This window comes from Sinocyclocheilus grahami, unplaced genomic scaffold (genome assembly GCF_001515645.1).
Source record: "Sinocyclocheilus grahami isolate Dianchi unplaced genomic scaffold, SAMN03320097.WGS_v1.1 scaffold328.1, whole genome shotgun sequence".
Lineage (NCBI taxonomy): Eukaryota > Metazoa > Chordata > Actinopteri > Cypriniformes > Cyprinidae > Sinocyclocheilus > Sinocyclocheilus grahami.
The window spans coordinates 644,742-669,954 of NW_015505507.1; the positions used below are offsets into that span (position 1 = coordinate 644,742).

The 25,213-nt window shown below is 35.5% G+C and overlaps 1 protein-coding gene across 1 annotated transcript in view; it reads left to right on the plus strand.

Annotated features, from left to right (window-relative positions):
• LOC107602497 (S1 RNA-binding domain-containing protein 1-like) overlaps positions 1-25,213 on the plus strand; it is a 77,257-nt gene that overhangs the window by 32,462 nt on the left and 19,582 nt on the right. The gene's annotated exons all lie outside the window — the stretch shown is intronic.

Here is a 25,213-nt window from a genome sequence, read left to right on the forward strand (position 1 = left end):
CCTGCGCTGGTTTGAATGGGCCGCCTCCAGTTTCCCCTTTGTTTTGCTGCCTCCAGCTAGCGCTGTGACGTCGGCTGACCCTAGTTACCTGTGTTTGGCCTGGCCATGCGTCACTCAGAAAACAACAGACCAATCAGAAGAGAGGCTCATGAATATTAATTAGACAGACCAAAATCGACCTGTTCTCAGCAGAGCTCCTGAGAAAGGAGCTGTAAAAATACATTGAGATGGTTTTTGGTACTTATACCACAAATATATATTCTTAAGGACATCAAAACCTCAAATAAAACTCCAGAAAGGTGTAAAATATGTGACCTTTAAAAATGTACTAAACAAATATAAGCTATAATGTTTTTGTCATGTAAAATAATTTAGTTTTTCATATATTATTTTCAGACATGAGCTGACGTGTACTCACACAATTAACGTTACGCATTTAACGAACACTTACAAGCGCGCACTTTGGCAGAATTCAATTCAAATCATCAGCAGCCATTAGTTCGGTAAAATTGAGCATCAGAATGGACAAATTTGTTATTAAGGGAGAAAAACGAAATGTGGAAAATGCCAGCGAAGGAACACATACAAACAAGAATAGTCGCAGTATCAGCAGTGAAGGTAGGAGAGTGTTGGACTTCAGCTTCAGTTCGGCATCAACTTTCGGTTTGCCCCGCCACTCACTTGAAAATGTGTTCAGGCAAAAGGAAACACCCATACTACGCAGCAATCATCCTCAATTGCAGAAATGTGGCAAAACATCTCTGGAGAGAACCTCGGATTATTAAATTCGAAAGTGCTTTCCACATTTGGATCAGCATAGGGTACATTTGTGAATGCACAATTTCTGCAATGTCGCGTCGTGTGCGTCTTACAGACTGCAATTTACAATCGCAACTTCATGGTGCTGTTACTCCTTTCGAGCTGAATTTCACCAATACAATGATTTAAACTGATATTAATTATGAGTAAAGGTACAGATAATTGGCTTTGAACTTGGGGTGGGAGATTCCTGGAATACAGTCTCTGACTGTATGTGTGTTTTATCAGTATTGGTGTGCGCACAGTGCGTTTTTTTTTTACTTCTCATGACTAATACATGCTCAAAGGGCCACAAACATGAATCAAATCCAAGATGACCCAATAAAAGTTGACCTTGGCTGGCATGGTATCTTTACGCTGCTGGAAAATCCATTGGCGCTTTGGTCATGGATTTGTCATAGTTATGTTGTACAGATTTGGGTTAGGGATTCAGTACATATTCTGTGCCATTGATGTTTGTTCATAAAATGTTGAGTTTAGAGCACTGTTCCTAAGTGAGTGTGGTTTATTCATTATGTATTATAAACTATCTCCCTTCTAAGGAATAGGCTTAAGGTGCTGCTCTGACTCTAGTCATTGCTGTTGTTTGGCCCTGACTTTGCCTCTCGCCCCTGAAGGACACAATGACATGTATCTTGCTTAACGAGGGAGCCTGTAGTGTTCCTGACTGTCAGGACAGTGATCCTGATACTGAGCTATGGCTACAGACTTATTGGACAGCTCTGTCAGTTCTTAAGGTTGAAGACGGCGGCAGTGACCACCCTTCTCCCCTCAGGCTGGCTCTCTGCCACCAGCCGGCCAGTCTCTGGTCATTAGACTCACTTTGCAGGGGAACGCAGAATTACAGGAGCTCTCTCCCCTACCCTTTTTTATTTTTCCTCCAGTACACACTGTTGCTGGGATCAGTTGTTAAGCTTGACCGCTTCAGTCTTAACAGGAAAGAAATGATCAATTTCTGTAAATTATAAATAATAAGATAAGTTATTATTATTATTATACTTTTACCAGGAGCAAACTGACTGTAAAGGGCATTGTATTATTCATATAAGCATGTATAATAAATAAATAAATAAATAAAATAATTAATTATGTAAATGCAACCTATTCATAATAATAATAGTAATTTAAACAGTATTAATATATATTATTAGTAGTAGTATTATTTAAGTTATTATTATTATTATTATACTTTTACCAGGAGCAAACTGGCTGTAAAGGGCATTGTATTATTCATATATGCATGTATAAGAAATAAAAAAAATATATAAATAAAATCATTAAATGTAAATGCAAGCAATTAATAATAACAATAATTACTGCTATCTAATATTGATTTAATATTACTGGTAGTACTAGTATTATGTAAGCTGTAAATATTTATTATTATTTAATTTTTTATATTATTTTTATTTATTATTTATATGTACATAATTTGTATATTTATTTAATATATGCCCATATATAATTTAATACATGTCCTTTACAGCTAAAGTGCTCCTGGTAAAGTGAAATCACTTTTTGCTGTAAGGTCTTGGATGACTAGAGTTTTGCATCAGGGAAGTTTGTCCTTTGAGGAGGATTCTGGGTAGGGTGATTAGGACAGTGAGGAACGAGGAGGAATATTTGCCAGTCACAGGCCCATGGCTAATGGCTCACTGAGGGATAGATGTTTGATCACAGAGGACAGCCAGAACCAGTGGCTCCATGAGCAACTGTCTTGAGCCCCCTAATTTTGATTGACTGCTGTTAATATATTGAAATATATGTTAATGTCTGCGCTTGGTTGACAGTGATGTGTCTTTTATTGATGTCAGTGTGCCATCTTATATTTGTTGTTAGATTTGTCTTCGCATCAAAGAGTAAAGCATTCAGGATTTAAAATTAGTATCTCTGTTTGATCTAATACATCTATTCCAAAGAGATACAGTAGGTTTTGCAGTTCTTTTTTTTCTTCAAAGAATTATATTGGTTGGAAACACACTCACCGATTCTATAAGGCCATGTGTTAAGGTAAGGTCCCATGGTATGACATGGTAATCCCAATAGGAGTGTTCAATCAGTTTAATCAGATTTATAGTTATCACAATAAACAATTCAATTAATAGTTTTTTTTTTGCCTAAAACTAGGCCTTTTAAGGTTGCTAAACAACATAGCAATTTGTTACATATAAAACAGCTGATGTGTGGTGTTGTATATGCACTGTTCAAACGTTTGGGGTAAGATATGTTTTGCTTACAAAGGTTCCATTTATTGAACCAAAAATACAGTTAAACTGTAATATTGTGAAATATTATTACAAATTATTATATACTATTTTAATATATTATAAATGTTTATTTCTGTGATTGCAAAGCTGAATTCTCAACATTCCTCAGTGCCACATGATTTTTCAGAAATAGTTTGGTGCTCAAAAAACATTTATTATCAATGCTGAGAACAGTGCTGCTGAAATGCTTCCTTTTTGAGTAGAATGTTCAATAGAACAGCATTTAAAAATATATATAGTTTGTAACATAAATGTCTTTACTGTCACTTTTGATGAATTTATTACATCCTTGCAGAATGAAAGTATTAATTTATTTTCATAATAACATGGAACATTCAGTCATAAATTATATTAAATTACATATGTTATAAAAACTCTTTTCTTATTTATAAAAATAGATTTTGTTATCTATAGTATACTCTTAAAAATAAAGGTGCTTCACGATGCCATAGAAGAACATTTTTGTCTAAATGGTTCCATAAAGAACCTTTAACATCTGAAGAACCTTTCTGTTTCACAAAATGTTCTTTGTGGCGAAAGAAGGTTCTTCAGATTATAAAAAGGTAAGAAAGTGATGGTTCTTTGTGGAACCAAAAATGGTTATTCTATGGCATCGCTTGAAGAACCTTTTGAAGCACCTTTATTTTTAAGTGTATGAGTATATCAGACATGCTAGCTTACTATGAATACTTTCTTGCATTTAACATAAAGTTTCCAGAAGAACGAACATGAATACTGCAGTGTCACTCCCAATCCGGCTAGTGCTGATTGATCTGTGGCAGCCAAGCATGAGATCAAGCATGCGGGCCGCTTGAAAGTTTTCATTGCCTTAAACCCAGATGCCAAATCCCCATTTGTCAATTTCTAATCTAATGATCTCTTGTGATGTCAGAACAACTGGAAGCAATCCCCACCAGAGAAGTTTTTAACATGCTGCACATTTCATGCCTCATTTACTTGTGTTTGGCCGTTTTAAGTCGTAGTTTATAGCCCTTGGAGTACAGAAAAAGAAAATCCAAGCAACATCAAAACATGGAAACCTCAATTCCACATCTTCATATATGAAGTAGGCTTCCAATGAAACTGAAAATTAGGATATGGAATCCTCTGGGATATCCTTTTTATGGGCTACACTTGCGTGTTTTGAATTGCTATTTCCAGTCCACAGTGTAAACCTTCAAATCTCCACAATATTCTTGGTTAAGGTTCTTGAGTTTAAGGCTTGGACACCAACATATATCCAAAACCTGCACGTTTTCCTGCACGCTATATGGGAAAACATCCCGTAACCTGGCCCGCTGACACTCTCTGCTGCAGTTCTTTGGGGGTTTAAGGCAGGAAGGGGAGTTGAGGGGGTGACGAATATCTGCCACCAGTTTGACGTGAGTGGCTGTGAGGTTTTGCTCTTTTCAGACTTGTGTGGTGGTGGCAGCAGATTGAATGTGCTGTTAACTGCGCCTTCACACACTTCCTCAGGCACAGAGCCTGAGACTGACGGCCTTTGACACCTGCCATTTTGGCCCTTTTCTAGGCAAAAAAATGTCAAAGTGTTTAGACTTGGCATTGGCCTGATATCTGATGATTGTTTTTTCTGTTTTGGGAATCCCTTCGGTCAGCTGGCTCTGAGTAATTGGCCAACATAGTTTTTTAAATAAGAATGTTCTTTTGTTTCTGCTAACATGAAAGAAAAAGACAGGCTTTAGTAAATGTTGCACGTTAGAGTATGAAATGTGGTGATGTACTTAAATTCATCCATCCAGTATTTTGCTATTATTCTGTATGTCCTTTAGTGTCCATTTAAATAAATAAAACTAGTTTATTTATATATTTATAGTGGTCAGTAAGATATTTTTAAAAATGAATAAGTTTGTTCCACAAAGATGCATTCAATTGATCAAAAATAACAGTAAAACATTTGTAACATTATACAAACGATTTCTATTTCAAATAAATACTGTTCTTTTGCACTTTCTGCTTATCAAAGAATCATTAAGAACATATCAGTTTTCACAAAAATATTAAGCAGCACAATGTTTAAAATAGAAGAGTTATGTTAAATTCAAATTGTAATAATATTCCACAATATTACCATTTTATTGTACTTTAGTGTTCTAGTAAATGCAGCCATTATGAGCATAAGAACTGGCCTGATATCTGATGATTGTTTTTTCTGTTTTGGGAATCCCTTCGGTCAGCTGGCTCTGAGTAATTGGCCAACATAGTTTTTTATTTTTTTATTTTTTATTTTTTTAAATAAGAATGTTCTTTTGTTTCTGCTAACATGAAAGAAAAAGACAGGCTTTAGTAAATTTTGCACGTTAGATTATGATATGTGGTGATGTACTTAAATTCAACCATCCAGTATTTTGCTATTATTCTGTATGTCCTTTAGTGTCCATTTAAATAAATAAAACTAGTTTATTTATATATTTATAGTGGTCAGTAAGATATTTTTAAAAATGAATAAGTTTGTTCCACAAAGATGCATTCAATTGATCAAAAATAACAGTAAAACATTTGTAACATTATACAAACGATTTCTATTTCAAATAAATACTGTTCTTTTGCACTTTCTGCTTATCAAAGAATCATTAAGAACATATCAGTTTTCACAAAAATATTAAGCAGCACAATGTTTAAAATAGAAGAGTTATGTTAAATTCAAATTGTAATAATATTCCACAATATTACCATTTTATTGTACTTTAGTGTTCTAGTAAATGCAGCCATTATGAGCATAAGAAAATTCACTCCATTTAAAAAAAAAAATCTTACCAAACCCAGACTTTTGAACGGTAGTGTATGTATGAGAATTTTTTTTTCTGATTAATAACATTTATCCTACCATTTTGCGTAGGATAAATGCATAATACATTTATTCATAGAGAATTTGTTGCAGTATTTTTTTTAAATAAACAGATTTTCAAATTTTTGCCCTAAAAAGCAAATTGTATCAGAAAAGTTGAATAAAAAATTCTTAAGTGGTATGTGAATTGTTTTTAGTTTTTTTTGACTGAGTAAATTGTATTTTTGTATTTTATAATATAAAAAAATACAATTTACTCTTAAGTTGATAAAAAAATCACATGAACTGTAGTGCTAATTCACCTAATAATGTACAGAAAAACACTTTAATTGTGTGCAATGTTGACTTTTATTTTGTCCAAATTTGACCAGTATTATCAAGAACAGTGGACTTCTATCCAGTGCTGTGACGATATCTCTTCCCCCTGCAGGCAGATTTGATGAATGCATTTAATTAGAACATGTGTTTAGGGGGCAAGTATAAAATAATGTATCCATCTCTTGGTGTCACCCGGTGGTCATGGACATCGGAAGGGGGAGATGGACCAGCCTGGAGGATGATGACAAACACTGAGAACCACTGTTACTTACAGTTAGAGGGGCCCAGGCCGTGACTTTGCCCAGAGACTCTCATAGAGACATGATAGTCCCCAAAGTGTGAGTGTATTTGGGTGTGAGTAACTAAGTGAGTGACTGTCAGACCTCAGGGTCATCAAGTCATCTGCAGCACTTGCAGGCAGGTTTTGTCTTTGTTCTTATGTCTTGGTGTCCACTCGAGCTGGGCCTTCTGCTGCCTGCCCTTTTGCAAGTTCAGCCGTGCCCTTAATGAAGAGAAGTGGTTAGTGGATGTGATGTGTATCCATGTCAGATTGGTTCAGGGCTTGTACCCATTGACCCTTGCAGCCTTTCTGATTTATTCAAACATGATAGGTTCCACTCTTTCTCAATGTCCAATACCTGCTCTAATATTTGGCTTTTTTGCTGGTGGAAAGAATTGAGAAACTACAATTACTTGTGTACATCCCTAGTCAAGATAAATGAAATACCACTATATAATAATGCGGATGCTGCTGCTGATGTTAATAATATATATTAGAAATGATTATATTACAAACATCAAATAATTATTATTATATTAATTATCATATTTTTTCCTTAGTTTGTTCTTGTACTAAAAAACAATGTTATGGGGTACTGTTTCTTTCTAGTGAATGTTTGCACCTCTTGGCAATGTATTGTCTCTTTGTACATGATTACTGGTCTGAAATAAACTTTTAGATAGCCTAAATAAACTAACTGTTACTTATTAAATTAAAGGATGAAAAGCTATGTGGTTTATCCATCATAAATATGTACAGTTTATTCTGCAGTTTTTCCCTGCTGTACCGAATATCTATACTTTTCAAGGTATCATATCGAAGTTAGAAATTCAAGTATTGTGACAAAATAAATTTTGTAGGGTGCCACAAATTTGTTAAAATTTACAAAGGGTGCCGTGACTAAAGTTTGGGAAACACTGTATTAGATTACCAGAACATTGTATTACACAAATAAAAGTTTTATGTAATGTAATAAAAAAAACTTAGTATGTGAATGTGTAGTTTTTTTTGTGTGTGTGCGTTTGTTTTGTTTTTTGTATTAATAATTATTCTTAGTAATGTGTTAGTAGTTTAATGGCTAAAGAGATCTGGGCTTGTTCAGGTAGAGATAACATACCACTGTAAATATAACTGAAAGCACTCTATCACTTTGAGGACGACACCTCAACTCCAACTCCTCCTCCAGTGGGACTGACTTTGCAATCACTATAATTCAATTTAAGTAGCAAGCAGCACAATACACATTCTTGTGAAACTCTGTTGAGAGAGATTACATTTAGTTGACCTATCTAGTGATTCACAACTAGGTGCATCCCAGGGAGTGCTTTGCTAATGCTTTTGCTAATGCTTTGCTAAATCTGAAAAAAAACCCCAAAAGATTATAAATATTCAAAATATTTGGTCAGTAGATTTTATATAACTAATAGGTTAATATAATTTTTGTCATGAGTTTAAGAAAAAAATCTTTAAAAATAAAAAAACATAACAGAAATGGCTGTTTAGTTTTCTCTATTATGAGTTTGTCTTCCATGCATTGCTGTTTACTCTAAACTTCAGTGCCTGCAGTATCAACTTCAAGCTTTCTATGGAAATGTTTTTAAATGGACTCTTTGGTCTGTCGCCTCATAGACGTACTGAGGGAGCTTCATAAGTTCACTGGGGTCTTGATGAGGTTACCGCTCTGATTTCCTTGGAAATGTGTTTCAGTGTGTCTCTGTTGTTTCAGTATAACAGATGAAGCAGGAGCGTCCATCTACAGTGTGAGTCCAGAGGCTGTTAAAGAGATGCCTGGCATGGATCCCAATACACCTCAACTCCAACTCCTCCTCCAGTGGGACTGACTTTGCAATCACTATAATTCAATTTAAGTGGCAAGCAGCACAATACACATTCTTGTGAAACTCTGTTGAGAGAGATTACATTTAGTTGACCTATCTAGTGATTCACAACTAGGTGCATCCCAGGGAGTACTTGAAAAGATGTCAATGCTTTGCTAAATCTGAAAAAAAAACTAAAGATTATAAATATTCAAAATATTTGGTCAGTAGATTTTATATAACTAATAGGTTAATATAATTTTTGTCATGAGTTTAAGAAAAAAATCTTTAAAAATAAAAAAACATAACAGAAATTGCTGTTTAGTTTTCTCTATTATGAGTTTGTCTTCCATGCATTGCTGTTTACTCTAAACTTCAGTGCCTGCAGTATCAACTACAAGCTTTCTATGGAAATGTATTTAAATAGACTCTTTGGTCTGTCGCCTCATAGACGTACTGAGGGAGCTTCATAAGTTCACTGGGGTCTTGATGAGGTTACCACTCTGATTTCCTTGGAAATGTGTTTCAGTGTGTCTCTGTTGTTTCAGTATAACAGATGAAGCAGGAGCGTCCATCTACAGTGTGAGTCCAGAGGCTGTTAAAGAGATGCCTGGCATGGATCCCAACTTAAGGAGTGCAGGTGATTTACATATTCCTTCTTTTCAGGCTTTCAGAACTAGTGTTCGACCATAATGTTTTTGTTTTGTTTTTTTGTTTTATTAATGTCAGATGCCTAATTTGAGAGAACATCAGATATGTGCATAATGCAATTGAATGGTTATGAATGAGACAAACACAAAATCTGAAATCAAAGAAGCACTTACTTTTAGTACTAACCCATTATCAACTGTTGATATGGCTGTCGGTAGATTTGAAAATTTTTGCCATTAATCGCCCATCTGCCAGTGTTAAACATTTTTAAATAATAATATTACATAAAATACAGTATTTTTGAAAAAAATATCGAAAAGATGATTAAAAAATAAAATATTATACAAATTATAAAAAAAAAATTAAACATGACAAAAATATCTAAAAAATATATTAATATTATAAAAATATATAATAATCCAAGGAAATAAACACATTTGTCAAAATCTTAAAAAAGAGAAAAATAAGATCTAAATGATAAAGAATCACAATATTTTGACAATAGTTATTGACCCTGTGATGGTAAAGATGGTTTTTGGAAACGATTTTGCAAACGTACAACCTTGTACACATGAATGTCAAAGCTTTTATATTTTCCAGTGCCAAAGAATCCAAGTCTTCAGTCGCACTGGCCTTACCTGTCAGTCCAACTCAGCTCCCACTCAACCAGACCTTTACTTGCCATTTCAGTCAACCCTGTCTCCTTAGTCTGAAACAGACTCCTTGTTTTCTTTAGGCCACATTCATATCTCCAGTTATCAATACATGGATTTCAGAAGCAGTGACAGTACCTTTGGAAATAGTCTTTCACAATCTATCAAACCATTTCGATTCACTTCTCTCTATATCTGTCATACCCATTAGATATGTTTCTGTGAAACCGAACTTTCTGTAAAAAGGTTTGCCTGTGTTTAGACCACACAAGCACCCTCTCTACTCTTCCAAAAATAAAAAAGCAAGGCGAAAAGTTTGGAAATCGCTCAAATGTTCTCAAAAACAGGATCTGAGAATTATACCAGACTTCCTCTATAAAAGCAGTAAATCAGTATGGGATTAATCATAAATTATCCTCTGGTCAAGTGCAAGGGCAAACTAGGGAGCTATATTTATCGCTTTTATGAAAGGCGTAAGAAATCGGACTGTCCTTTGTGGGATGTGTGTAAATGTGTGTAGTGTTTTGTGTTTCATGCATTAACACTGCCACATTACTAGCATATAAATAATTCAATAATATCTATTGTTTTTTTTATGTTAATGAATAAGTTTTTCTGACTAATTTCTAAGGATTTCAGAGTTAGATGTTTTTGCAGCTTGGTTTCAATAAATGGTGCTTTTAGACTTGAGAGGGTATATACTGTATGTATGTATGTGTATATATATATATATATATTCTTGGAGCCATTTTCCAAATAAGGAGAGGAAAGAACATCTTTCGTCTTTGCAAAAGGATCAATATCACATGCTTCTCACTGCCAACTTTTTCACCCAAAAAACATATGCACATGTGCTGATGCACACAGGTTTAGGTTAGCAGAGTATCAGGGTCACCTCGCCTTGCCCCTAGAAAACATTAAAAATCTTACTCCTCCCAGAATGGTAGTTAAATAGAGTTTGGTGAAATATAAAACAAAACAAAAGCTCTAAGCTTCAATTTAATTGGTTTGTTCAATCTTGAATTGGGCAATTTTCCACTGCATTCTTGGAGCCATTTTCCAAATAAGGAGAGGAAAGAACATCTTTCGTCTTTGCAAAAGGATCAATATCACATGCTTCTCACTGCCAACTTTTTGACCCAAAAAACATATGCACATGTGCTGATGCACACAGGTTTAGGTTAGCAGAGTATCAGGGTCACCTCGCCTTGCCCCTGCACAGTGTGAGTGTTGTCTAGTGTGCATCACAGCGACCCCCTGCACGTCTGTCAGCACTTAGCGTTTATTTACCCTGCCACATAATCTGAGCAACACATGATGCCTCTCCAGCGCATTGACATGCTGAGTGATAAGTGTGTTTGTGTGTGTGCATGGGAGAGGGGGTTACTGTATGCATATATATATATATATATATATATATATATATATATATATATATATATATATATATATATATATGTGTGTGTGTGTAAGTGTATGTGTGTGTGTGTGTGTTTAATAGACAAAAAGACTGGATCATGTATCTTATTTCTTAACTTGAGTATCTGAAGTAGGGCTGGGCTATAAGCACTATAAAGGGGTGCTTTTTATACCCACTTTCCTTAACCTTGAAAATGAGGTTACAGAATATATAATGACATGTTTTGAGTGATGGGAAGAAGGTGTTTTACCTGTAAATTGTGGTGTAAAGTTTGCCTTTAGTGGTTGTCTCAGTTTAGAACTCACTGTGTGTGTGTGTGTATAAGATGTTGTATAAATTACTTAATTATGTGAATGTATAAATTTATAAATTACTACAAATGATTAGGGACAATAAGATTACAAAGATTACATTAGATTAGGGTTTCACCAATATTGGATTTCTGGCTGGTACCAATAAGCTAAAATTATATTGATGTTATTGCTGTTATTAAATTTTTATACTTCTTTGTCTCTCTCTCTCTCTCTCTGTATATATATATATATATATATATATATAATTATATAACACACTAAAAACTAAAATCAGTTGTTTTAAATGCTACAGTAATACAGTATGAAAACTGATATTTATTTTGAGATTTACTAATTATTAGTACTAATTATTGGTGTTTTTAAATATTAACTTAAGTGAAATGCAGTTGACGGAAGCAATATACATGTAAATAAATGTGAATGAGCATGTACAATTAAATAACATAATATTATTTCACAACATATAAATCCAACAGAGACAATACAGATAGATAAAATATGATCAATATGGTACAGATATAGTGTATATCTCCAAATAAAATATAAAATGTTATATAAATAGAAAATTATTTGGTAACACTTTAGTATACACTCTAAAAAATGCTGGGTTGTTTCAACCCAATGTTGGGTCAAATATGGACTAACCCAACTGTTGGGTTAACAAGCTAATTTAAAAATGTAACCAAAATTTAACCCAACAGTTGGGTTAGTCCATATTTGACCCAACATTGGGTTGAAACAACCCAGCATTTTTTAGAGTGTAGGGACCAATTCTCACTATTAACTAGTTTCTTATTAGCATGACTATTAATAACATATTAGCTTTTTATTAGTACTTATAAATATTCTGCATGACTATATTCTACATCCCTAATCCTACCCAATGCCTAAACTTAGCAACTACCTTACTAATTATTAATAAGCAGTAAATTAGGAGTTGAGGCAAAAGTCATAGTTAACGGCTTGTTAATAGCGAGAATTGGACTTTAAAATAAAGTGTAACCAGTAATTCTATGAAGAATTTATTGTATGAAATACAGTAACTTTATGAAGTGGGTGGAAGCTTTTGCTGCTGAGCTGAATTTGAATCGCTCTCTATCACCTTCATAACACTTTTGATTGTACATCACCCTCTATTGTTACTTGTTTTGTCCTGACATTCCATTTAGTCGAAGTGGGTGGGACCTCTAAAGTTTAGGTTTATATAGTTAACTGTCAATCACTGAGACATAGGTGGAGAGTGTTCAGGTTTCCAAACTGCTTAAAGGTCCCAGAGGGCACATTTTACCATTTTACCCAGCTGTGAGAGAAAACACCATACACACCCCCGGATATTAAGGAAACTGTCACTCCCCTTGATGCACTTTCCAGTGTGTTTTTCAAGTCCAAACATTTAAACCAGCAATAAACCCTTTATTTATTATTTATTTAACCATTCTTTATTATTACATTGTTAATAATGAACACCTGCAGAAATATGCATATGTTAGGTTGTACTTTAATTTTGAATTACAAAATAGGTATAAAATATTCACACAAGGACCACTATTGATTACTCAGATAAAGCTTTAGTATATAGTCTTGTTTTCACACTGTTTATTGCATGTTCAGAACGCCAATAAACAATCTCTTTGTAAAAAAAAAGTTTTCGATGAAGGTTGTGTAGTGAAAAAGCACCAGTTATGTCACTCCTGAAGGCTTTCTCTATTTAATGGGCCTGCTGAGACTGTTCCCTCAGGGTCAAACGGAAGAGAGCGAATGGTATTGACTGACAGGAGGCTGATTGACAATGATTGATAGCTGAGTCAATTTTCGCGTGGGAAAAAGGAAAAGTTATGCGCTCTGCTGAACACCTTTCATTTTGATCATGTCTGATCTAGCTGTGTTTTTGCATGATAAATCTTTTATTATATGACTTTTAATTCATTTTCTCTCCTGGGTAAAGTCTACAAGAATTATTCTTTATCTTTGTTGTCTTATGGCTGTTCACATTTGTAGTAAACCTTTGAAAGGAGACTAGCATACATGTTGTTTCTCATGACTTTAGTGGGTGTGTCCAGTAGTGCAGTGTGCGTGGGTGCAGCTCTCATGTTCTGTTTGACAGGTGTTTACTGACTCCAGACCTGGTCTCCAGGCTTCACCTGAGGTAAAGGAAAGATGGAGCAGAGTGTAGGTGAGAAAAGTGTCAGAATTAGTCATTAAAATGTCAGCCCACTGCCAGGAAACTGCATCATCTGATTTGCTGCCAGAATGCTTTTTAGAATTCATGCATAATGTTTTTAGTGGAGCAAAGCAAGCTTTGAATAATTATTATATAAAAAGTTTTTTTAATGCCTCAAAAAGTCATGGAAATTTCTGTTGTGAATATGTATTTATTTTCTCTATTAATGCTTTATGCTAAAATATTTAATTGACTACATTTTGAGCTTATGTAGAGATTTGTTATTTACTTTTTTGTAGTCAGTGCTTTAATCTGTCAAATTGGTTCACACACTTATCTGGTTGATTCATTAGCAAACCAGAATCATAATGTAAAAATGCTTACGCTATAATCACAAATGACTGAAAAGATCCTGGAAAATTAATTTATGGATTCAATGATGAATATACACTACTGTTCAAAAGTTATTTATTTTTATTTTTATTAAAATGTACTTATTTATTTATTTATTTATTTTTAATGAAGTTTGCATTAAGTTTATCAGTATTTTTGATAAAAATATCATTAATATCATTATTTTTTTTAACTTTCTATTTAACCATTTCTGACAGATATAAAAAAAATAAAACATTAAAAGAGAAAACAGTTATCTTTCCTATATTTTTGTTCAAATGAAGACAGGTATTGATAGCATAAGAGATTTAAAAATCTCAAAATTTTGAACGTTAATATACATTCAAAACAACTGCTTTAATCTGTCAAATGTGTTAACAGATTGATCTGAATTACTTGCTGGTGAATTGGATTGAATCACAATGTTTGAAAAATTCTTATTCCATAGTCACAAATGACTAAAGATCATGGAAAAGTCCTGGAAAATTCTATGGTGAATATACCGTTTTCTTTTAGCACCTATAACGAATCTGTCAAATGGGCTCAAACTGAATCAGAAAAATAAAGTTATCTGAAATGTCTGGAAAGATTGCAAGTCATTGGTCAAAAAGTGTAGGAACCTTGCAGAGAAGTCTTTAATACTTATTGCAAGATTTTAGGATGTCTGAGATTGTTTCATTAGTAACTTGCATCTAAATGACCTTGCAGGTAAAACAAGGCTGCACTTTAAAGATTAAAAATCTTATGTCATAGGTAGAAATTGTAGCCTGTTTTAACGATGATTTAACATAACTTCTGCTCTGTCAGGCCTCATCATTTCTACGCTACTGTCAATACATCTTTAGCCGTTTTCAGATGCCTTGTTTGGAGCTTTTGTGTTTTGCTGAAAACATAGGTCTCTGGTTACACAAGAGGCAGAGGTTTGGGAGGTATGTAAAGGGATCTCCCCAGTCAAACATCTTTGTGTGTTCAGCGCTCTCTGGGAAGTGTTTTCAGAGCCTGCAGCTGGTTAGATCTGCATTGGGTCATGAGGGCGGGGAAAGGAGAGAAGAACTGATTGACATCTCAGAGTGGCAGCTTTTCGTAAAAAAAAAAAAAAACCTGTTAACTGGGCTGAGTGTGGACAGACACACTTTGTTCTGGCGCTGGAGCCTATCCAAGCCAAACAGGACCTCGCACCTGAATTTAATCCCGTGGTTTGTGTGAGCCTGTGTGTTTTTGTGCGTACGTGTGTGCATGACTTGGGTCGGAGACCTCGCCGTGGCTCTGCTGGGCTTGGTGAGGCAATGTAATTTGCGTATTTGTGTTACCACTGACCCGTCCCCTACTCTATACCTGGCATGTCGAGGTCTGGGATATGAGTCTGTTCAAACAGAGGGCAGGTTTAAAAACTATGTTAACTCCCACCACATTTCTTCACCTATTCCCCAATGCTTTAATTGAGTTTTGGTTGTTTTGTCTTCAGGGTTACCACACCACTAAGCCATGTCAGAGCTTAGCTGTCAGCCGCTCTTCCTATTGTGAGCGAGGACCAGGGAGTGTGGCTCGTGTGCGTTTGAAGACAGATGGAAAGCTTAATATCGGCTTTAGGCGAGCTTGGTCTTTCTCAGGCCCTGCTGGAGATGATGGTTTGATTCTTAACATGTACTCTACCAGATGCAGCTCAGTTTTACACTCGCTAATCGAAATGGTTATGCAGTTTTAGATATATCCAGTAGGATTGACAGGAGATTGGAGAGATGAAAGCTGAAGCCTTTTTCAACAGCTACTACTGGAAACATTCAACGTTTCTAGGTTGATATCTCAAATATGACCGCAACCATTTCAGCCCATGTTTACTTTCTTGTTCAGCTTTGTTCAATTTGTCTGCAGTGATTGAAGTGTTTTTGAAGCCTTAAAGGGATAGTTCATGCAAAAATGAAAATTATTTTATTATTTGCTGACCCTTAAATGCAGTGTTGGGAAGTAACTAGTGTAACGGAATTACGTAATTTAATTACAAAATAAATTTAACTGTAATGTGTTATAGTTACTGAGAAAAATGGTAACGATTACAAAAGGGGTTACATCTGAATATTTTCACACACATACAGATTTGATTGATTTCTTTACCAAATTGAATTGACTGCTTTAAAATATGAGACACCAATGTTTCAGGAGTTTAGGACACAGAATTAGACACGTGCTTATTTGATAACTGTATTATTTCCTATTTGGGTTTATGTATATTCTTTATTTTTTAAGATCAACTGTTTTTTCAAAGTCATAGTTAGATGCCAGCATTTCCTGTCACAGCAATGCAAAGATTGGATTTCAAAAACAGTATCATAACTATTAAACTGTCTTATGATTTTAAATCTGTATTTAACCTCAGAACGATCTCAATGTTAAAAGAAGTCCTAAAGTCTGATTTTGTGGTGATTGTGCTTTAAAATAACATTTTTATAATCTTAATTCAAGTGATGAAGGATTTTGAAAGTCTGACAGTAATCAGTGTTGAGTTCTACTGTAAGGTTATCCCAGCCTGGTTTAAATGTTTCAAAATGATTAATAGTTGAAAACATTCATTAGAAATTTAGAAAAGTACTCAAAAAGTAATCAAATGTAATCAGTTACATTACTTTAATAAAGGGTAACACTTTGTTACATATACTTTTATAATACGTTACATGTACTATTATAATAACAATAAAGTATGCATAATTACATGCAAGTAACCCTAACCAAACACTAATCCTAACCCTAACCATACAGGGCTCGCAAAATTTCAAAATCGCTAGTAGCCCTTTGGGCATGCATTCTTCAGATTTTGGTATCCCAAAATGAATTTAAGTAACCCGAATAAAAAAATAAAAAAAAAGACATCGGCAGAGCTTCACTGTGGACAAATCAGCATGATTAAAAACTTCAGTGATTGCTTTTTTATTTTAAATAACAAGTCAAGAGAGTAGGGGTGCAACGGATCACAAAACCCACGGCTCGGACCATATTGCATTATTTTAGATTTTGAGTAACAGACTGGGTCATTTTGCAGATGAGCAAAAAAGATATGGTTCTTTATTATTTAAATAACAGAATACTTCTTTTGATACCACAGCAAAAACTAGTAGCATATAGGGATGTAACGATTCACTCAACTCACAATGCGATACGATTCACGATACTGATTTCACAATACAATTTTTTCACAATTTTTCTTTTTAGGACAAATTATGGTTACACTTTACTTGAAGGGGTGTGCATAAGACTGACATGACACCTTCATAATCATAACATGACACATACATAATCATGACATGACATGTCATGAATATGAAGGTTTTTTAGTGCATGTTTATGACAACTGTCATTAAGTGTCATTCGCTCAGTTATGTAATTTTTAATGCAAAGATGACATTGTTTGAGATGTCTTTGTTATGGGCTATGGTTAGGGGTAAGGGTAGGGGTAGGGTTAGGTCAAATAATATCATATTTACATTAAAAATGACATAACTAAGCGAATGACACTTAATGACAGTTGTCATAAACATGCATAAAACCTCCTTCATATTCATGACATGTGTCATGTCATGATTATGAAGGTGCCATGTCAGTCTTATGCACACCCCTTCAAGTAAAGTGTTACCCAAATTATAAATGAAAAGGTGTCCTTTTATTATTTCTGCACATTTTTATGTGAAATTGAAATATGTCAAATAATAAAACTAACTTGAAATTTTAAAACAAATCCCAAATCAAATAATTAAATAATACAAATCAAATAAATCTCTTCATATAAACAAATTAATGCTTTGGCTGTACTTTTTCCATTGAAAATAAGAGGCAACCACTGCATTTTAATCACGATCCAAACAAAGATGCTAAATACATGTTATTTAGATTGCAGTTAGGCTGTATTATTTCGAAATTTGAAGCAAAAACAGAATGGTTTGATGTTAGCTTTGTGAATGAGATGCGAATGTCACTCTCTGACAGCAGGTGGCGCTTATGGAACAGCAGATATTTATAGGCTGCTGTCCCTTTAAGACCGAATGCAGGGATCCAGTATAATGATGCACTTGAGATTTCTTTCTCCACTGTTTACATTCACTTAAGACATAACCGACTGTGTTTACGAGAATATTTGACGAGACATCATTCAGATGCAAGTATACGCGAAAGAGGAATCAATTCTGTGTACGCGCATTGTCTGAAACGCAGCACTCTGTGCGCGCTTTGAATGAGTGCGCACAGCTCCGAATGCGCGTGAATGGTTTAAAACACTTGAATGTTTAAATCGGCAAGACTTTAGAAACACGTGCAAACGATCAACTACAATCCGTTTTACCCCTACGAGCTAGTGAACAACGGAAATCAAGGAAGGAATTTTATATCACTGTTCAAGATAGCCCATCGGGCAGGGCGGTGATACATTTTGGTAGCCCGACTGGAAAACACAATAGCTCCGGGACGTCGGCTAGCGATTTTGCGAGTCCTGTAGTAAGTACATGTAGTTAATTAATATTACTCGGTACTTAAGTGTATAATTACATTGTAACAAGGACACCTTAAAATAAAGTGTAACCTAATTAATTAATTGAAATAGTTACACTACTTATTACATTTTAAATAGGGTAGCTTGTAACCCTCCCAACACTGCCCTTATGTCATTTCTTTCTTCTGCAGAACACAAAAGATGTCTTGAAGAATGTTGGTAACCAAACTGTTTTGATGACCATTGACTTCCATTGGAAAAAAAAAAAAAACACATTTCTGAAAATATCTTTCCACAGAAGAAAGTCATACAGGTTTGGAATGACATGAGGGTGGGTAAATGATGCCAGAATTTTCATTTTTGGATGATCATTTTAATTCACTCTTTACTGACCCTGCATTGCCAGACGGCCCGACAGTTGATACAGATCATTGGCCGTTCTCTTGTTCAATCATATACCGTTCATTTGACTTTTTCTCACTGTATGTGAGCACTAATATCGCAGTAGTGGCGTCCCGCCTCATAAATTAGTGTACCCTAGCACATAGCTTCCTGGAACAGCCTTTAAAAATAGATCTGGGGGGGTCGTGATGATTGATGGCTTTCTAATGAGTGTGCATTCCATCAGCAGAGCTCCAAACTGCCCGCAGGCAACACTTTTTGGGTGTCTTCCTCTATCAGCCTGCTCAAGGACTGTGAGAATTTTCGCTCCATCCGCGCTCAAGGCGGTTTATACAGTCGACCGGCTGCCAAGTGCTCAAAAGCTAACCTTAGGGTTTGGGAGCAGCTACATGGGAACCTGTCCACACACTTCTCAGGTTGCATCCGGCTATTATGCGGCAGCAAGTTTTTGTACGTTAAAAATAAGGAGTTGTTTGTTGTGAGAAATACCTTGAGCGTGCACTGATTTATTGATTATCAGCAAGCTCTCAGTGATTGTAGCATTATAATCTGTTTGTGTACAATAGTGAATGTGTTGATAAGTCTGATGAGTGACTGTTTTGAAATCACCATAAGCATCATATGGGAAAATGGCATTAAACTGTTTGAGTAAATGAGGATCATTAGGAATGATTGGGCCTCCGTCGAATATCTCATCTTCTGCCTTCAGGCTTCAATGTTTATTGTTTAGTTTTCATGTTTCATTTCAACACATGCGTTCCAGTAGTGTACATATATTTCTCACCTCTCTAAGGTTACAAAGGAAATGTGTGAGAGATTTTGACAGAATATTACAGCCAGTGGTGTTCTCCCACATGAAGGCTGTTTTTGTGCAATAAATATTTTTGGAGGTCTAATATTACAGTTGTTTTTCCAGCATTTGTGTATCACTGACTAGATTTAGGAGGTGATACTAAAATAACATTCATACTTTTTTGACTATTGGCAAGTTGCAGTGAACCGCAAAAACCACTAGAGGCGATATTACAAAAGAGTTCTGGATTTCTGAAAGCCTCAAGACAGATCTTTCATTTTTTTACACTCACACTTACTCCCAGGGGATGTCTAATGCTGAGATCTCAATGCTGCTACTGTTTTTTAAAACCATTACTAATTAAGTTAACTGAAAGTTTAAGAAAATGCACAACCTGGTGCAGTGTGATGATAACTTAAAGATATTTGCAAAGTGTGATTCTCTTCCAGTCTGTGATGAATGCTTTTCTGTCATTGCTTGGATAAGATTACGCCATTGTATACGGCTAGACAGTAAATGTTATCACACAGATGTCCTTGTTCCAGTGGCAGTCATCCGGATCCTGTCAAGTCAAAACACACATTCTGCTCTTTGCTATAACCCGCATAGCTCAGCCACTTCACTTCCTAGCAGTCACTCAATATCTCAGTCATCCTTAACCCACTGAAATGTTACTATTGTGCTGGTCTAAACCATTTCTATTTATCTTCATTCTGTCATATCTAATAGGACACTATTCCATCACTCTGTTTGTCAACAAAAAACTGAGCCTTAAAACCTCATCTCCATTACACTGCTGTACTTATATATGAGGTACCCTACCTGCAGGAGTCCATAATTTTAATTTAATTTCATTTAATTTCATTTACTCTGTTAACGAAGAACTGAGCATTAAAACCTCAATTCCATTTAACTGCAAAGGGGTCATATGATGTTGCTAAAAAGAACATTATTTTGTGTATTTGGTGTAATGAAATGTGTTTAAGGTTAAAAAACACATTATTTTCCACATACTGTACATTATTGTTTCTCCTCTATGCCCCGCCTTTCTGAAACGCGTCAATTTTTACAAAGCTTGTTGGTCTGAAAAGCGAGGTGTGCTGTGATTGGCCAGCTATCCAGTGCATTGTGATTGGCCGAATACCTCAAGCGTGTGACGGAAATGTTTCGCCCCTTACCATATTGTGATGCTGTGTCCCGGAGCGATGAGACGAAAACATTAAAACCCATTATAAACTAGGCATTTGTTACATCCAGTGGGTACATAATTACGGATTATAATGACTTATACTGTCTTTTTACGTGTTGCGTTGCATCAGGCGGCGTAAACATAAAACCATGTCTGCATTTGTAATCGGAGAAATGACAAACAACAAGCGCTACTCTACACTGCTCAAAACTTGCGTTTGAATCATCAGAACAGCCGGCATTGTAGTCTACTCTTCCAGGATCAGGAACAGTCCTCCATAAAATGCGCTGCACACAGCTGAATATTTGGGTTGAACTGTTCTGGAACAGTGTTGTAAATACAACGTAACCACTGATTTCTAGTCGTGTCCTCTTTTGGAAGGCCAGACAAAGTAGCTTCGCTTTCCCAATGAAACACACAGCGTCACACACAGCGGGCTTGAGTGAGCGGCGGCGGGCTTGCGGCAACCACATGTGACGATCCCGGGCTGGAATCCGCTTCGTCCACGATGAAAGCCGATCCGGCGATCCACAGCGCGAAGTTGATGTATTTCCTCAGCGGACAGCACGGATCAGCTCTAGGCATGACGAAGTGGATATCGTCTTCTTTTGGAAGGCCAAACAATGTAGTTTTGCTTTCACACCGAAACACAGCGTCTCCACGACATGGCGGCGGCGGCAACAACAATACTACAGCGAGAATAACCGTTACACCTTCTTTTTTTGCGTTAACATTTGGGCGGCGTTATGCAAATCTTCCCACATCATGACGTAGACATGTGGGGGTATGTTTAAATGAGGCATTTTAGGAGGGTGTGGACCAGTCTTAACTTTTATAAAGAATATCTTTTTGGGTTTGAGACTTTAGTCTTTGCAACTTTAGGGATCTTATCTATTCACGAACAGCTTGTAACACTCCAAAGAGAAAGGAAAACTTGAAATCGCATCATATGACCCCTTTAATATTTAAATCAACCCATGCACAAAATTCTTTCAGCCATCAAAGAAAAAAGAAAGAAAGAAAAAAAGAAAGTCTGCCCATCCCATAATATCTCTTATCACACCTTTTCTTTAAGTGTTTTGGTGCCTGTTCTCGACGGACATGTGTTTTGTGGACAAACAGGCAGATCTGCTAATGAGTTTACAAGATCAGATTTCTCTAGGCAACAACATTTGTTTCGAGGGTGAATTTTTTTTTTTTACGAAACATCTGCTTCTCAGACCACTTTGACATTCTCCATGTTTTTGGCCGCATTTTCACAGTCCAAACGCACTGCATTTTATTACATTGGAAAACAGTTCTTTAGCACATTGCGTTGCTCTGTGTTTAATGTGAAACATGATTGCCATATAAGGATATTAACAGTCAGTTTTTAATAACTGAATATCCACCATATATGTATCCTCCAAACATGCTTAGTTATAGAATAAGGTTCTCTACACTGTTTCATGTTTACTATTCTTCTCATGATAAAGCAAGTTGATTTGTAAAGTGTCCCAGAATGATTAAAACAAAAGATATTGGGATAAAGTATCCCGATTCACACCATCAGACCCACTTCTTACTTTTTCCCATTGGTTGTGTAATTTCAAACACTAACACTCTCTGAAAGTAAACCACTGCGTCCAAATATGAGGAAAATATATCGTCTATGTCTATGTTTATTATTTCTGCCTGTTCTTGTGTTAGTGTGTGACTGTGTGTATTCGTGTGTGCACAAGGGAGGTTGAATGTGTATATTGAGTTAGCTATAAGAGCCCCGTGGGCTTCTCGGTCTGTTTAATATACTGAATTTGTATTCACACAAACACAATGACACACTAGTGCACGCAAAGACAACTTGAGAGCATTAGATCTTACTCGCACTGTAAATTTACATAGAAATGTACACAGAACAGGCAATACATGTCGTACACTCCCAAACCACCATAAACTGTCATTGCTGTTGGGTTTTCCCCTAATTAAAAAGAAAATTAGAGCACACAGTCTTTTGACCTCTTGAAGTTTCTCATCATCCTTTTACAACCATAAACCGGCTGGTGTTTTAGAAGTCACATGCTCAACAATTCATCAAAAGAGCTTTGAATCTATTTAGGTCGTAGATGGAGTCAATGAGCTATTTGAGTAGTTTAACTACATTTGTGTTTTCTAAGGTGTTGAACTCCCGTCATGTCTATTGCTATAAATGGTTTTATTTTCATTGTAATAATTGTTAGGTACAATGTAGAACTGTCAAAATGGCTGAAAAACTAAATTCGAATTTTGTACTTAAATATTATCAAAATTCTAATTTAAAATGCATAATTTCAGTTAGGGTGAAGAAAAGCTTTTGGCTTCTCTCCTGAGGCCACAAGAGGGCGCATCGAGCAAAATATTACTAATGCACGTTTATTCAAAGCATAAGAAAACATGACTATCTGTGAAAAAAGTGCATAATGTTTAAAATAATGTTTATAAACCAATTATAATTAAGTTGCTTAAACGACTATAAACAAAACAGCATCATGTATGTATTCATAGTTTAATACAAAGGGCCGAAAGCCAATCACACAGAATACATTTTTCATTTAAAAACTTGAGATGCAGTGGGATGGGGAAAAAAACCCCCGCCAACATGTTTTTTCAAAGTTGAACTTGCATGAATTTTACATGGCTTTCGAAACATGCAGCTCTTTTGTGCGAGTGCAACGGTGATGTCCCTCTAGAAAATGCGCGAAATATGCGTTCTGTGTGAAAGGCTTGGTTTCAGTTTTGACGTAAACAAGATCTTCTCCGTTCTCTTTTCCCGCAATATTTGTCATTAACAACACAGCAGCGCTGCATCTAGTGCCTTCAGCTGGATAGGCTAACAAAAACATTATAATGCAACGACACTTACATTGTCATCGCATCTTGTGCGCCACTGATAAGGCTGCCTCCTTAACGCACACCTAAAATTCGAATGCAACGTTTTTGCATTCGAATGTGGATTTTTATTTTAAATTCGACGAATATTCTAAATTCTAATTTTTTTTTACAGCCCTACTTACAATGTACTTATTGTGTTCATGTTGAACTTAAAAATGCTGCTGTTGAGGTGGTACATGGTTAAGGTTAAGGACAGGTTTTGGTGGTCTGTGGGCTAAGAGTGGGCTAAGGTATAGGAGTACAGTCGACAGGGTAATTGCAGATCTAACTACAGAAATTAATTACAGATGTGATTACAGAAAGGTATTTTTAAATACAAGTACAATGTAAAAACATGTATGTACACAATAAGTAAGTATAGCAACTGCCCTACTGTACTTTTTTTTTTCGATAATCCATTTCACTCTTATGTATATTAAAGCCCGTTTCCACCACTGAATAAAACATAAAAAGGTAACTGAGTTTTTTTTAATCTTATAATTCTGACTTTTTTTCTCGCAATTGTGAGTTTACATCTCGCAATTCTGACTTTTTCCCTTAGAATTGTGAGATATAAACAAAATTACAAGTTATACAGTCAGAATTACGAGATATAAACTCAATTCTGAGAAATTAAGTCAGAATTGCAAGATATAAACTCACAATTCTGAGAAATGAAGTCAGAATTGCGGGTTTTTATTGTGCATTTCTGAGAAAAAAGTCTGAATTTGAGAAAATTCTGAGAAGTTGCAATTACTTTTTTTTTTTTTTATTCAATAGTGGAAATGGGCTTCCATAGGTGTATGTCATGACACAAAAGAAAAAAGTCTATTGCTACTTCCATTTCATTGCAACTTTAAATATGAGTAAAATTATATGTTTTTCTCCCAAGCCACCATTGTGAACTGTAGCTAGTACATGAAAATGAAAATCTTGTAAAAGTCGTAATGAGTTCTTCCAAATGAAGAATTGCACATTCTTCTTAGCAGGTCTCAAGCATTGGTATAACTTCTTCCATATGGATACTGGTCCCAATGCAAGACAGACAAAGGCTTGTCAGAATTCCCTGCTTGCCCCTAATTTTGGTCAGTTTTGAATTTGGCCTTGTGGTTTTCTTTGCTTTGAATTCCATCTCCATTTTAGAAAACCGCCTCCTAAGTGTGAAAAGTTCGGCTGGATTAACTTTATCAATTCCCTGCACTTAATGGAAAACCCCTGTGAGAGGACTTTGAAGTGTCACAGATGCTTTCCAATGAAAACAGCCTCAGACCTTCTCTGGCTGCCTTTTTATTCTGCCGTCTCTTTTTTCCCCCTCAGACCAGCATGAACACCGCAAAGTATTTAGGGTTACCGTTTGATTGCCAATGACACAACGTTGGCCTGGCAAAGCGGCTTGTTTTTGGAAAGTGACTGAGACAGCACGATTTCTTGCTGAGATATCTAATAGATGTAGACTTTCTTGACATTTCGAAAGACACAGAGTAGAACTTTTACCATTTTAATTATTTTCAAAGTAACCGTAGCGATTTAGTGAACTTTTAATATATGTCAAATTTGTGATTGAATCAAG